Consider the following 17,544-nt stretch of genomic DNA (forward strand, 5'->3'; position numbering starts at 1 on the left):
AATAACTGCCTTAAATGTAACTGGATTAAATGCTCCAACCAAAAGACATAGACTGGCTGAATGGATACAAAAACAAGACCCATGTATATGCTGTCTACAAGAGACCCATTTCAGATCTAGGGACACATACAGACTGAAAGTGAGGGGATGGAAAAACATATTCCATGCAAATGGAAATCAAAAGAAAGCTGGAGTAGCAATTCTCATATCAGACAAAATAGACTTTAAAATAAAGACTATTACAAGAGAAAAAGAAGGACACTATGTAATGATCAAGGGATCAATCCAAGAAGAAGATATAACGATGGTAAATACTTATGCACCCAACATAGGAGCACCTCAGTATATAAGGCAAATGCTAACAGCCATAAAAGGGGAAATCGACAGTAACACAATCATAGTAGGGGACTTTAACACCCCACTTTCACTAATGGACAGATCATCCAAAGTGAAAATAAATAAGGAAACACAAGCTTTAAGTGATATATTAAACAAGGTGGACTTAATTGATATTTCTAGGACATTCTATCCAAAAAAACCGAATACACTTTCTTCTCAAGTGCTCATGGAACATTCTCCAGGATAGATCATATCTTGGGTCACAAATCAAGAAAATTGAAATCGTATCAAATATCTTTTCTGACCATAATGCTATGAGACTAGATACCAATTACAGGAAAAAATCTGCCAAAAATACGAACACATGGAGGCTAAACAATATACTGCTTAATAACCAAGAGATCACTGAAGAAATCAAAGAGGAAATTTAAAAAATACCTAGGAACAAATGACAATGAAAACACGATGACCCAAAACCTATGGGATGCAGCAAAAGCAGTTCTAAGAGGGAAGTTTATAGCAATACAATCCTACCTCAAGAAACAAGAAACATCTCAAATTAACAACCTAACCTTACACCAAAAGCAATTAGAGAAAGAAGAACATAAAAACCCCATAGTTAGCAGAAGGAAAGAAATCATAAAGATCAGATCAGATATCAATGAAAAAGAAATGAAGGAAATGATAGCAAAGATCAATAAAACTAAAAGCTGGTTCTTTGAGAAGATAAACAAAATTAATACACCATCAACCAGACTCATCAAGAAAAAAAGGGAGAAGATTCAAATCAATAAATTTGAAATGAAAAAGGAGAAGTAACAACTGTCACTGCAGAAATACAAAGAATCATGAGAGATTACTACTAGCAACTATATGCCAATAAAATGGACAACCTCGAAGAAATGGACAAATTCTTAGAAATGCACAGCTTTCCGAGACTGAATCAGGAAGAAATAGAAAATGTAAACAGACCAATCATAAGCACTGAAATTGAGACTGTGATTAAAAATCTTCCAACAAACAAAAGCCCAGGACCAGATGGCTTCACAGGTGAATTCTATCAAACATTTAGAGAAGAGCTAACACCTATCCTTCTCAAACGGTTCCAAAATATAGCAGAGGGAAGAACAGTCCCAAAATTATTGTACGAGGCCACCATCACCCTGATGCCAAAACCAGACAAAGATGTCACAAAGAAAGAAAACTACAGGCCAATATCACTGATGAACATGGATGCAAAAATCCTCAACAAAATACTAGCAAACAGAATCCAACAACACATTAAAAGGATCATACACCATGATCAAGTGCGGTTTATCCCAGGAATGCAAGGATTCTTCAGTATACACAAATCAATCAATGTGATACACCATATTAACAAATTAAAGGAGTAAAACCATATAATCATCTCAATAGATGCAGAAAAAGCTTTCACTAAAATTCAACACCCATTCATGATAAAAACCCTCCAGAAAGTAGGCATAGAGGGAACTTACCTCAACATAATAAAGGCCATATATGACAAAGCCACAGCCAACATCGTTCTCAGTGGTGAAAAACTGAAACCATTTCCTCTAAGATCAGGAAGAAGACAAGGTTGCCCACTCTCACCACTATTATGCAACATAGTTTTGGAAGTTTTAGTCACAGCAATCTTTTCTTTTCAGAAAAGAAAAAGAAATCCAAATTGGAAAAGAAGAAGTAAAGCTGTCACTGTTTGCAGATAACATGATACTATACATAGAGAATCCTAAGGATGCTACCAGAAAACTACTAGAGCTAATCAACGAATTTGGTAAAGTAGCAGCATGCAAAATTAATGCACAGAAATCTCTTGCATTCCTATATACTAATGATGAAAAAATCTGAAAGAGAAATTAAGGAAACACTCACATTTACCATTGCAACAAAAAGAATAAAATACCTAGGAATAAACCTACCTAGGGAGACAATAGACCTGTATGCAGAAAATTATAAGACACTGATGAAAGAAATTAAAGATGATACAAACAGATGGAGAGATATACCATGTTCTTGGATTGGAAGAATCAATATTGTGAAAATGACTATACTACCCAAAGCAATCCACAGATTCAATGCAATCCCTATTAAACCACCAATGGCATTTTTCACAGAAGTAGCACAAAAACTTTCACAATTTGTATGGAAACACAAAAGACCCCAAATAGCCAAAGCAAGCTTGAGAAAGAAAAACAGAGCTGGAGGAATCAGGCTCCCGGACTTCAGACAATACTAGAAAGCTATGGTAATCAAGACAGTATGGTACTGGCACAAAATCAGAAATATAGATCAATGGAACAGGATAGAAAGCCCAGAGATAAACCCACACACATATGGTCACCTTATTTTTAATAAAGGAGGCAAGAATATACAATGGAGAAAAGATAGCCTCTTCAATAAATGGTGTTTGGAAAACTGGACAGCTACATTTAAAAGAATGAAATTAGAACACTCCCTAACACCATACACAAAAATAAACTCAAAATGGATTAAAGACCTAAATGTAAGGCCAGACATTATAAAACTCTTAGAGAAAAACATAGGCAGAACACTCTGTGACATTCATCACAGCAAGATCCTTTTTAGCCCACCTCCTAGAGAAATGGAATAAAAACAAAAATAAACAAATGGGACCTAATGAAACTTAAAAGCTTTTGCACAGCAATGGAAACCATAAACAAGATGAAAAGACAACACTCAGAATGGGAGAAAATATTTGTTAATGAAGCAACTGACATAGGATTAATCTGCAAAATTTACAAGCAGCCCATGCAGTCAAAACAACAAACAACCCAATCCAACAATGGGCAGAAGACCTAAATAGACATTTCTCCAAAGAAGATATACAGATTGCCAACAAACACATGAAAGAATGCTCAGCATCATTAATCATTAGAGAAATGCAAATCAAAACTACAATGAGGTATCACCTCACACCAGTCAGAATGGCCATCATCAAAAAATCTACAAACAATAAATGCTGGAGAGGGTGTGGAGAAAAGGGAACCCTCTTGCACTGCTGGTGGGGATGTAACTTGATACAGCCACTATGGAGAACGGTATGGAGGTTCCTTGAAAAACTAAAAACAGAACTGCCGTAGGATCCAGTAATCCCACTACTGGGCATATATCCTGAGAAAACCGTAATTCAAAAAGAGACATGTACACAATATTCATTGCAGCTTTATTTTTAATAGTCAGGACATGCAAGCAACCTAAGTGTCCATCGACAGATGAATATATAAAGAAGATGTGACACATATATACAATGGATTATTACTCAGCCTTAAAAAGAAACAAAATCTAGTTATTTGTAGTGAGGTGGATGGACCTAGAGTCTGTCATACAGAGTGAAGTCAGAAGGAGAAAAACATATACGGTATGCTAAGACATATATATGAAACCTAAAAACAATTGGTTCTGAAGAGCCTAGGGGCAGGACAGGAATAAAGATGCAGACACAGGTAATGGACTTGAGGACACAGGGAGAGGGAAGGGTAAGCTGGGACGAAGTGAGAGCGTGGCATGGACATATATACACTACCAAATGTATAATAGTTAGTGGGAAGCACCCACATAGCACAGGGAGATCAGCTCGGTGCTTTGTGACCACCTAGAGGGGTTGGATAGGGATGGTGGGAGGGAGACGCAAGAGGGAGGAGATAAGGGGATATATGTATACATATAGCTGATTCACTTTGTTATACAGCAGAAACTAACACAACACTGTAAAGCAATTATACTCCAATAAAGATGTTACCAAGAAAAAGAAAAAAAAGAAAAGATAAGTGTTCAAGAGTATGTGGATAAATATTGGGTTGGCCAAAAAGTTCCTTCTGTTTTGAAGTAAAAATAAAAGACCCATTTTTCATTTTCACCAAGAAGTTTATTGAACAACATAGTCATCCTTTTGTTCCACTACCTTCTGCCATTTTTTAGGCAACTTCATAATTCTATCTTCCAAAAACTTTTTGTCTTTTTGAGCAAAGAACTGTTCCAGGTGCCTTTTACGGTCTTCCAGGGAATTGAAATTTTTTCCATTAAGATAATTTTATAAAGACTGAAATAAATGGAAAGCTGAAGGTGCAATGTCTGGTGAATATGGCGGATGAATCAGAACTTCCCAGCCAAGCTGTAACAGTTCTTGCCTGGTCATCAGAGAAACATGTGGTCTTGAGTTATCCTGATGGAAGATTTGTGTTTTTTGTTGACTAATTCTGGATGCTTTTCATCAAGTGCTGCTTTCAGTTGGTCTAACTGGGATCAGTACTTGTTGGAATTAATCGTTTGGTTTCCCTGAAGGAGCTCATAATAAAGGTCTCCCTTCTAATCCCGCCATCACCTTCTTTGGATGAAGACCGGCCTTTGGTGTGGTTGGTGGTGGTTCATTTCGCTTGCCCCACGATTCTTTCCATTCTACATTATTGTACAGTAACCACTGTTCATTGCCAATCACAATTTGTTTTAAAAATGGAACGTTTTCATTACATTTAAGTAGAGAATCGCATGGAGAAATATGGTCAGGAAGGTTTTTTTCGCTTAACTGACGTGGAACCTGAACATCAAAGCGATTCACATAACCAAGCTGGTGCCAATGATTTTCAGCACTTGATTTGGATATTTTGAGTATGTCAGCTATCTCCCACGTGGTATAACACTGATTATTCTCAATTAATGTCTCTATTTGATAGCTATCAACTTCAGCTGGTCTACCTGACTGTGGAGCATCATCCAGTGAGAAATCTTCATGATGAAACTTTGCAAACCCCTTCTGACACGTTCGATCAGTCACAGCACCTTCTCCATATACTTCACAAATCCTTTTGTGTGTTTCAGTTGCATTTTTACCTTTCTTGAGATAATAAAGCATAATATGCCGAAAATGTTGCTTTTTTTTCTTCCATCTTCAATATTAAAATGGCTATAGAAAAATTCACCAATTTTGATAAGTTTTTTTAAATGCATGCTGATATGTCAGCTGTCACAATACAATCTAATGAAATTGTTTTGAATGAAGTTAAAGACAACTAAGTGTTACTAGAGCCATCTTATGGAAAAAAATGAATGTATCTTTTGGCCAACCCAATAGAACCCCTTGTATGGTGTTAGTAGAAATGAAAAATGGTGCATCCACTATAGAAATCAGGATGGACTTTACTCAAAAAAGCTCAAAATAGAATAATCATATGATCAATCAATCCTACTTCTGGGTATATAGCCAAGAGAATTGATATAAGGATCCTGTAGAGATATATGCATTCCTATGTCCACTGCAGCATTATTCACAATAGCCATGACACAGATATAACCTAAATATCCATTGAGAGATGAATGGATAAAGAAAACACACACACATGAGCACACACACACACACACAAAGGATGATTTTTCAACCCTAAAAGAAAAGGAGATACCTCCATATGCAACAGCACTGATGAACCTGGAGTACATTATGTTAAGTGAAATAAGCCAGTCATAGAAGGACAAATGCTACATGATCCCACTGCATGAGGTATGTTAAATAGTCAAACGCATAGACACAAAGAGTGGAATGGCGGTTGCTAGAGAGTGAAGAGAGGTGATTGCTTTTCAAGGGGTATAAAGTTTCAGTTACACAAGATGAATAAGTTCTAGAGATCTGCTATACAGCACTATACTTAGAATTAACAACACTGTATTGAGCGCTTAGGTAGAGCTCAAGTAGTCTTATCACAATAATTTTAAAAATTCTATAAATTATAGTATCATTTTATTACTGTCAAACAAAATAGTATTGAGAAAATAAAAAAGAAAAAATGTTACTAAAGATAAAAACACACTTATGATATAATACTTGTGACTTTTAATGTATTTAATCATTACTTTGAAATATATAAGCAAAATTGAAATGATCAAACACAAAATTATATTTGAAGACTAACACACTCCTCTCAGAAATCAGTAAAACAAATGGAAAACAAGTATTAAGTATACAGAGGAACTGAATAAGTAGGCTTGATCTAATAGACAAATAATGAATACTGTACTCTAGTTACATGGATTACTCATTTTTTACTAAAACTTGTGCAGTATTAGTAACAGTGATCATATATGAATTCGTAAAGGTTATATCAATACATTTCAAAAAGCAGCTTTTTTAATGTTATATTTTCTAAATGCAATGAATACAATTAGAAAATAATACTGAAGTAGTAATCAAAATATAAGCCTTTCAGTTAAATTTAAAGACAGACTCTTCTAAATAACTCATTTGCAAATGAGGGAATCTTTTTCAGTTTGCAAATAAGATTTACAAATTATAGATCTAAACATGTATATAGTGATACGTGGAACTGAAGTTTTTCAGGTAATACTACTGAGTGTATAAACAAAGGAAGGCAAATTTCAAAGAATTATTCAAGAATTTGGGCTCATAGGGTCTGCATTATTTTTTGCACGTGCGGAAGGTTTTTACTGATTAGGCCTGGAGGTGGCACAGAAGTCTCTGCTCACACTCTACTGGCTAGAAATAGTCACAGGGCCACTGCTGGAGGAAAAATGACTGTGAAAGCATTTCCTGGCTGGCTGCCTCCTCCCACCCAGTGTGAACTCCACCACTGGAAAATGGGACCTTTATTTCACTGGGTAAGCTACCTTTCTCTTTTCAAAATACACTGAAAACACTGACCATAAAAATTCCTGAGATGTAACCCCATTTGTTTTCTGAAAAAAATAAAATCTTGCAATGCCAACTCTATTAGAAAACAAAGATTTAACTGAATATACTAGACATTAAACTCAGTAATTTAAAAGAGCAGTGGAATAAACCTAAATAATGTGAAGGAGAGGATGTAATAAAACTAAAAGCAAAATTAATGACAGAAAACAAACAATTAAAGGTAGATGCTTTGAGCTTCCAGTTCTAGGGTAAGATAGTATAGGACCAATTTCCCCTGTTCCATCTTCCTAAATTCAACTAAACACCCTAGAAATAATTCAAAAGACAATCATAAAAAGACTCTGCAAAGTAGAGAGAAAGAAAATAGACTGGCTAGGGACCACAGGACCAAAAGGACGCCTATGAGTTCCCTGGATTTTATTTTTATATTCCATGCATGCCTAATAGTGTGTCAGGGAGCCCTCCAACCCTCAACAGAAAAACAAACCAGCAAACAAAAAAATGAAAAACAATGACAACAACAACAAAAACATAGTGTAAAATACAAGAAAAGCCTGATCTGTCTGACCAAGGGACCTGGAAAGAGGAAGAGCAGCAGAAACTTGGCATTCAGATCCACATCTAATGATGGCCTAGGGCAACTTTTCTGTGGCATCATCACCAGTGAGTCTTTGACAGGACAAACCAGCCACTCTCCCCACATCTCCCCATAGCTGACAGCTGTACCTTGTCTACTCACAGACAGAACATCAGTGCAGCTTGTGAGGGCCACCAGGACCTACAGGCTAAACCTAAACAGGGCACCTGCCTGCCAAAATAAGATTTAAGTAAGATCAAGAACCTTCTAACATAATGTCCAGGATACAGTTGAAAATCACTCATCATACCAAGAACCAGGAAACACAGCTTAAATGAGAGATGACAACTGACACATGTCAACACTGAGATAAATCAGAGTTTGGAATTCTCTGCCAAATATTTTAGAGCAGCCATCATAAAATTACTTCAAAATAGGTACTTTGATATTTGTAAAGGCTAATAAATCTACAAAAGAGTATATTTTATTTATACACACACACACACAGCCCTCAAGGGCATTATGCTAAGTGAAATAAATCAGACAGAGAAAGACAAATACTGTATGATCTCTGATATATGTGGAATGTTAAAACAAAATGGAGGTACAAAGAACAGATTGGTGGTTGCAAGAGGTGGGGGGTATGGAGAAATGGGTGGACTATTTTGGGTTTTTCTTTAGTTTAAATAAATTGAGTAAGAATTTTTAAAAGAGTATATAGAGGGACTTCCTTGGTGGTTCAGTGGTTAAGAATCCTCCTGCCAATGAAGGGGACACGGGTTCCATCCCTGGTCCGGGAAGATCCCACAGGCCATGGAGCAACTAAGCCCGTGCACCACAACAACTGAGCCTGCGCTCTAGAGCCCACGAGCCACAACTACTGAGCCCACGTGCCACAACTACTGAAGCTTGGGCACCTAGAGCCCGTGCTCTGCAACAAGAGAAGCCACCACCATGAGAAGCCCAAGCACCATAACAAAGAGTAGCCCCCGCTCTCTGCAACTAGAGAAAGCCCGCAGGCAGCAACAAAGACCCAGTGCAGTCATAAATAAATAAATGAATGAATGAATGAATGAATGAATAAATAAAACCAAAAGAGTATATAGCATCATCTCATACTTGTGTAATGATCAAATTATTTAATGAAAGTAAGGTATTTGTATATGACCTTCTATGTGTGTGTAAGTAAAAAGTATATAAAGAAAAACAACTGCACAGAACACACCAAATCATTAATAATAACTATATTTGTACTGGAACTGAGGGGAGGGGATAAATGGATTTTAATATTTTACTCTTTATAATTCTGTATTTTTGACATTTCAACTATATGCGAAGCTTGAGGAGGTTACTTAACAGAAGCAAGGATAAAAAGAGAACACCACTACCAACCTAGCTAACTGAGTCAACAGCTCATGACAAACAGGAGGATAGATATTTTTAGAACTCATACCATGTAATAAGTGCTCTACTAAGTGGTAGATCTCATGGTAGGACTGTGGGAGTCAGTATTATTCAATGATTAAGATTACATAAACTCTGAAGTAAGTCAGAAAAACAAATACCGTATGCTAACGCATATATATGGAATCTAAAAAAAAAAAAAAAATGGTACTGATGAACCTAGTGGCAGGGCAGGAATAAAGACGTAGACATAGAGAATGGACTTGAGGACACGGAGGGGAGGGGGAAGCTGGGGCGAAGTGAGAGTAGCATCGACACATATACACTACCGAATGTAAAACAGATAGCTAATGGGAATCAGCAGCATAGTACAGGGAGATGAGCTTTGCGACAACCTGGAGGGGTAGGATAGAGAGGGTGGGAGGGAGGCTCAAGAGGGAGAGGATATGGGGATATATGTATGCATATGGCTGATTCACTTTGTTGTACAACAGAAACTAACACAGAACTGTGAAGCAATTATACTCCAATAAAGGTGTATTAAAAAAAAAAAGATTACATAAACTCACCATTACCTGATTCAAAGTGCATGGCATTGAACATATTATTTCTTTCCTCAGTTTTCAAATGTCTCATTTTAAATTAAACACTGATGATAATAACCTCATAGGGTTATTGAGGGGATTTATGAGTTAATACATGAAAAACTTTTAGACCTTTGCCTAGCATGTTATAAGTGCTCAGTAATACCATCCATTAGTCTCTCCATTTTATAGATAAGGAAATTGAGGTTAGATAAGCTAAAAACAATCACTCAAGGCCATGCGTTTACTGGACAGTGAGACTAGGGATTGAACACAGGCAGCCTGACTTCAGAGCCTATGATTTTTATCATTATATCTGACAGCTCTAACCTCATTCAATCTTTTGCCAAAATATGTTGCAAATAATGATCTCTTCAAATGAAAGACAGGATATAGTCTCAGGGAGGAGATGACTGGTAATCTTCCACCACACAAAGAGCAATGTTATCCACACAGTCATTTCTAAAAAGGAAAAATGATATAAAATTCTATGTGTTTGAATGAGGATCTGCGTCTTAATTGGCATTTGAAGCAAATTATGCAAGCAGGATAATCATGATGAGGCATATTTTAGTGAAAGAACAAATATAAACTAAGGGAATTTTAAATTAAATGTCAGGAATTATTTTATAGCAAGTATATTAAATATTATAACTACTTAATAATTGAAGGCAGTATTAACTTCTTAGAAAAACTGTGGAAGTATTCTTAATAACCCTAGGATTGTAAATATGTCAAGAAACTGACAAGAGATATTTGTCAAATGGAGCACAGTTTCCTGATACAAGAGGACAGTCTGTATGGTTGGTGTGTCTTTTCCATTAGCCATTGCTCTGGCTCTATAATTAATAAATACCTCCTGTTATGTTGCTTACTGATAATATCTGCCACTTCAGTAGGCTTGATTTTAATTTAATGCTATAATAAACATTTATTTTCTTAAATATAATTGCAACTTTTAAAATAACTTTTTAAAATTTTTGTGTTAATTGTTCCTTATATCATAAAACACAGTAGTACATTTATCTGTTTTACAGGTAAATGATGTGCTTAAATATTTTATTGTTCATAATATGTTTTCTGGTAGCTTTTGAAGTCCTCTCTCCCTGAGATATCTGTTGCACTTCTCTAAGAGAATATACCTGTCTCAATCTTGATTTCAATTTCAACTTCCTACAAAATATTTTTTCTTAGCAGAAAGAAATAGTTTATTTGAATGTTTGGTAATTCTCCTATCCATTAACTTAAACAATACAGAAAAAGAGCAGGAGAGTACATTAAGAAAAGGCCTGACATGACATGCATGTGTGTGTGTGTGTGTGTGTGTAGCCAGCTTCTGTATGAAATGATGATTCCAAAGAGAGCCTTCACATATGGATAGAACATAACGTTTATTGCATTGCATAGTGTAAGGAGCAACCATGTTGTGTCTACCAGAAGGCATCTTCATTAACCTTTACTATTTTTGCTTTCTGAAAGAATAATCTTGTTTATCATGGCATAGACCTTCCTTATTTTTATATCCCTTCTTATCCATCTCAGATTCCTTTGACCATCAATAACATGCTTCCAATCTGTTACCTTTTGTTGTCATTTGGAATACAGCTGATAAAAACCCAACAGTATAGCAACATAAGTATATGAATCTGTTGATTATGCACCAATAGTGAATGAACTACTGGGAAAATTACAGAATAGGTCAACTGGCTCCATCCTAAATCTGTGATAAGTGTAGGGCTCTCTTTCCATCTTATGGATTGTTTATTCATAGTGCTTACAATGAATAGTATCTAGTAATAAAAGGCATATGAAATTATTTGCCAAATCAATGAATAAACCAAAGTGTGAATAAATCCATACCCTATCTGTATCCTCTTAACATTATCAGTGAAACGTGCAATTTTTTCAAAGTCCATTCCCTTCTCACTCTTTCAGGCAGCTTGGTCTACATCCATGGTTTAATTAAACCTACACGCCAGTGACAGATCTCTCCAAAGCACACCTCTGAGTTCCAATCCTGTAAATCTAGTACATGACATTTTCACTTGCATATATTAAAAATACTTCCAACTTAATGTTGGAACAATAGCCCTCTCCCTACTACCTCTCAGTTTTTCCCAGTCTAGTTCTTTTCTAGGGTTTCCTGTTTCAGTGAATGTATGCCTATCCAACTCAGGAACCTCAGAGTCACTCTTGAAAACTTCCTATCCCTCCTCTTTCACTATCATTTTCATCACTAATTCCTGTCTGTTTTAACCATCTAAAGTTTTCCAAGTTCAAATTCTTCATTCCATCTCCATTGCTATCACACTGCTTTAAGCTACCTTTTATTAAAAATGTATTTAAGTTTAATTTACATAGTATGTGGGGGGTAGGGGGGGGTCACTGTATCAATAAGAAAATTTTCCATTGCTCTAAAAAGATCCTTCATGGATCTTAGTGTTCAATTCCCCACCCCATCCCCTAGGCAATGACCAATCTGATCTCTATAGGTTAGTTTGTTTGTTCTAGAACTTCACATGAATGGAATAATAGAGCATGTACTCTTTTTTTTGGTTTTGCTTCTTTCTTCAGCAAAATGTTTTTGATATTCTTCCATGTAATGTATATCAGTGCTGTGTTCTTATGTTTCACAGTAATCGTTCATTATATGAATATATGAAAGTGTATTAATCCACTTGAGTTTGTTGGGTTTTGAGGTTATTTAAAATCTTATCTACTATAAATAAAGCTGTTATGAATGTCTGCGTATAGACTGCTTTCTAGACATATGATTTAATTTTTCTTTGGTAAATACGTAGGAGTGGAATTGTTTTATATGTTAAGCTTATGTTTAATTTCATAAGAAACTGCCAACCTGATTTCAGTTTTGGCTCATGAAGAAATACCTGCCAAGGGAGTGGTTGCCCTGCTTTAAGCAACTAAAAAACCAGAGGGAGGGGAAAAAATGAAAAAATGGTTTTTAGACATTGCACAACAGGCAGTACAGGATTGTGATTCCTGAGAGAAAAGAAACAAATGAGATGAGCCCGACAATTGTGCTGTCTTACTGTTATTGGAATAGTCTCCAGGTCTCAGTGCAGGAAATGAACTCAAACCCTTTGACTCTTGCTGAGTTGAGGAGGCAAAGTTCAGAGTTTAAGGAAACTGAGGTGACTAGAATTTGGAGGGCAGAGCAGCACAGAGCAGGGTCTACTAAGAGATGCAGAAGAGTCTCCTTGAGTCTTTGGCTGCATTCAATTTGTATATATGTGGAGTGAAATTCCACAAAGCTAAGGAACGAACTAAAGAAAACTAAGTCAAACAATTCCTAGAACCCATAGCAGCCATCTTGAAAAGACCTTCTACTCTTCAGGATAATGAGTAGCTTCCTCAGAAGAGTCTTGCCCTAGAATAAAGCCTTCTCTGCACCTGTCCTAGAAATGCTAGAAAGCAAACTCCAAATGGACCAAGCTATTTTGTGAAAATTTCACTGAGTGCCAGAACAAAGTCTTACGCTTTTCAAAATGGTACAGTTGGTAACTAATGAATGAAAGAAGAATATTGAAACAATTCTGTATTTTTTTCTCTTCCATAAGAAAGGAGATACGATACATAAATTAAGCCAATGAGAAATTACACAAATCAAATGGAATCCCTAGAAGTCAGAATGAATAACGGCCCTTTTGATTTCACAGGGCATTAACACACACACACACACACACACACACACACACACACACACACACATCAGATTGGAATTATTTAGCAAAGAAGACTCTAAGAATCTCAAATGGAGGAGTTATACATCCTTTGCCTACACCAAAGGAGCTGTTATTTCCTGCCAAATTAACTGACATTGAGGAAAATGAGTTATTTGAAGAACTTCAGCAGTTTTGATCATAAATTGTTATTCAACTGACTTAAATCTATCAGTGATAGTCATACTTTCAAGGACAAACTCTCCACAATGCATGGCTTGTAAAAATTCTATTCATAGACTTATTGTGATTTGGTTCAAGTGGGGTCAAGAACTTTCCAAATATGTGTGACAAAGGAATTATAAAGTCAACAATTCAAGAAACTTAGGTACAAATTATTTTTTAAAAAGTTAATGGATAGCATAACAATAAGAAAATTTTGTGAAATTTAGTTTTTTCCTTAAAGTTTGCCTCTTGATTTATTTTATGAAGATAGTGTATTGAAATTTACATTAGAAGTGTGGAGAACTTGAATCTGAAAAGAGAATAAAAAGAAAAAGTTTTGAAGATTGATATAAACAAATTAAAGGATTTGCAACTATTTTTTGTCCATGAGTATTAAAATTCTTCTACGTCTAATTAAATATTTCATTTATTCAACAAAGTATATTACATGAAAATGATAATGTATATATTATACTTACATGTCTTTTTAATCAAAATTTAATTTGATTTGAAAACGACATTTCCTCCACTTCAGAATTCAGACCTTTTATTTTCTAAACTTAATATGCCAGTCAGATAACTTCTTGTACAGGACAATTACTTGTTTCCATCTACTTTTTATTTTAAAACTTTTAATTCACTTTCTGTATAGCACTCCACAACTCTGAAGTAGCAGAAAATTTAAAGTTAGTTCTCCTTAGAGAGAATATTAAGCACAGGTTTCTAAATTCACAGACAGCAAGCTCCTATCTAAACCAATATTTTAATTCACCATTAAGAGAGTGTACTGCTTTTCAGAAAGGTATGCTGAATCAGTTCTCTAGATTATAATATTTAGCTGTTTCTCCTGTGCATTTGTAACCCATTCCTGGAAGCAATTCCAAGATGAAAGCTCTAAATAAGTCCTTGAAAAAAGGCATTTGATGAAGTTTATGGAAAAATCTTCCTCCCACTACCAAATTAGATCTAGGTTGCATAATTAGAGCTTCATAAGTCAAAAGCTAAATATGGATGATAAATTTGTGCACGTATCCCTATGCGCATGTGTATCTCTGGGTATACATAGCTATTTGAAGCAGAAAAGGAAAGAGGATCTCCAAAAATAATAATATTTAATATTTATTCAGTGGCTACCATATGTTAGGTACTGTGAGATGTTCCATATCTATTGTATCATTTAATCTTTCTACAACACTTAGGTATTACTATTATCCTTATTTTACATATAAGGGAACTGAGTTAAAATAAATTAAATAATGACCAACGTCTCCCACATCATGGAGTAAGAGAATCAAATGCAGGTAACCTAACTTCAGAGTCCATTTGCTTAGCTCTTCTTTTATTGCATTTCAAAACTGCAGATGAATTTTTTTTTAATTAATAGTTTCTCAGCACTATTTTCTCTCACTTCTCCTACTTAGTAGGAAGGAAAGTAAATACTTCTCTGTACATAATTTTGCATAAAACTGAAACTTAAAGATACTACTATATATGAGACAGATAAATCTTTTTTATTATTATTATGGAAAATAATTATTCAGATAACAAATGTAGAGGTGGAAAAGTTCTATATCTCTATACCTATATCTATATCTATATCTACATCTACATGTCAAGGAATATCTAGCTAGAACACAACTCAAAGATTTTTTATAATAGATCATTTTAATAAAATAGCAAGGATAATAATATTTACAACACTAAGTGTGCATCCCCATTTAGCCCAGAAAAGCTCTACTTCTAAATTAATAGCCTTACTCCATAGAAAACATTTCTTCCTTTGTGCAAATTGAAACAACTTGGGGAATTGGGAAACTCAACAGTTATTTAACTCAGTGGCTTACATTTGTTGGGGACAAGAAAGGACAAAAACACAAAGACTTTTGAGATATGCTTTCCTTGTACACCAGCTTCCACAAGATTTGGATTTTAAATACACAGTTTCATTTATTAACAAAAGAAGCCAAAGAATCGGCTATACTCCATGAACAATGGAACGTCGAAGTCTAAGCAATGTTAGATATGAGATCATAAAAAAGCGAGACATCTCCAGGGTTCACTTCTTTTAAGTTTAAAGAAAAAAGATGATACTAGCTCACCTGCAAATTGTGTTCTAGTTTATGATAATGTTTCAAAAATGCTATGCAATTTCTTTCTCATATTATTAGAATGATTTTAGTAGTGAGCCATTGAGGTCAAAGATGTTAATGACTTCTTCCAGTTTACACAGCTAGAATTAATTGCCAAAGCAGAGATCAGAATCTAAGTGCTTTTTCTTACAGACCAAAGGGGACTAGATCCTCACCGAGGACATGTCACAGAGTGTGTCAAACATTCCAATATAAAAAGATACCATGGCTATTTTTCCTATAGAGCACAAAAGTTCTTCAAAAATATTCTAATCCACAAACCAGTTAAATGTTGAATGTTGTCAATATCTAATACTATATCAAGTTCTATGGGAAAGTAAAACAAACAAAAACAATGATTGAAAAATTGCAATTTTATATTTATACACACACACACACCCCCCAATTAGTACACTTTTACAATTACATAACTAATTCCATGTGCTTTTTACATTTATTACACTTCCCCAATGTTTGACTTTCTTCTTTTCTTTAGGACACCAAGAAACTGAACTGGGACTATTACTTCAGGGCCACTATTACAATTGCACAATACCTCTTACAGAATTTTTATAGCAGATTTTTATTTAAGAAACTAATGATCATCATCATTTTTCTTTACTCCAAGCTAGGAATTCTATTTTTAAATTTATACTAAACAACCCCAGTTTTTAAACTGTCATTCATCTGACACAGAGAACTAAAACCAATATCCTTTCTGTCTCTTTGCTAAACAATTCTGAGACAAAACAGATTTACCCTTCCTTAGGCTAAGCAAGGCTGTGAACCAAAATAAATAGCTCGCTTATTAAGACAAAACTTTGCTGATCAAGGCCCTCTTGAAGACCATCACCACAGCCTGCCTACAGAGACAAAATATCTTGTCAGAAACCCTGCCCATCCTACCTGTTCGCCACCCTAAAATCACTGAATCCATGTCCTAAAACACTATAGACGTCCCCCCCACCCAACTTTTCCTATTTTGAGACACTGTTAAGATATTCTCAAGGTTGGTTCACCCTTTCTGGAGTTAGTCTAATAAATTCAGCTTTGCCACACCACAGGTTTTTTCTGGTGATCTTTAAGAGAATTGACTATCAGCGACATAACTTTCTATCCCCTAGTTATACAGGTTGCTCTCTTTTTATACACATTCCAACTTGTTAGTGTCCCTTGTAAAGTACACAGTGGGGGGAAAAAAAACACACAATATTGCAGGTGCAGCACAAATTCAAAAGAAGCAAATGAATAACAGAACAGAATCAACAACCTTCCTCGATAGTCTCAAAATTATGTTTTAAAAGTAAACTTTCTAATACTGAAATACATTCTCTAAAATTATAATTTTGAAATAGAAATGAAAACTGGCTGACTACTAAATTTCTAGTGTAATTTGATTTACTAACACCTATAATTATAGGAACAAGATAATTTGTATTGATATAAAAGTATCTTCACACATAGTAGATATGTAATAAATGTCTCCGTAATCAAAGAAGAAAATGAAAATAACAGCAAATAAAATAAAAAGATGTATCTTAAGAGAAGAATTGGATTCACTAGCTCTCAGAAATGCAGTCAATAAATTATATATTGGTTTTCCATTTTCTATGAAAAGAATCTATCTTTACCACTATCTGATGTATGCCTTGACTTAAGTGGATGCTCTGTTTTATGGATTCCAAGAGCTTCTGTTCAGCTAGAAGATATGCCAAAGTTTTAAACATTTTTATTGTATTAAGATTCATCACCTCTGACCCCTTTGAATCAGTTTGTAGCATACTGAAAGAACAAATGATACTTGGCAAAATTGTCTTCCATTATTATCCTAAAATATTATTTGCTTGAAGTACTATCCAATAAATCATTTTTTTCTGAGATGTTTTGAAAGTTATCTCTATGTGTTCAGTATATAGTAAACTATGAG

General features: G+C 35.0%; 1 long non-coding RNA gene across 1 annotated transcript in view; it reads left to right on the forward strand.

The window, feature by feature from the left end:
• The first annotated feature begins 609 nt into the window (after window positions 1-609).
• The window catches only part of LOC309625133, a 549,787-nt gene continuing 532,852 nt past the window's right edge, over window positions 610-17,544 (forward strand). The window contains exon 1 of the long non-coding RNA XR_014242341.1: window positions 610-4,148. This is a non-coding gene — a long non-coding RNA (uncharacterized lncRNA). The remainder of the gene's footprint in view (window positions 4,149-17,544) is intronic.

The sequence above is a fragment of the Balaenoptera borealis genome (genome assembly GCF_965194805.1).
Source record: "Balaenoptera borealis genome assembly, chromosome: 3".
Taxonomy (NCBI): Eukaryota; Metazoa; Chordata; class Mammalia; order Artiodactyla; family Balaenopteridae; genus Balaenoptera; species Balaenoptera borealis.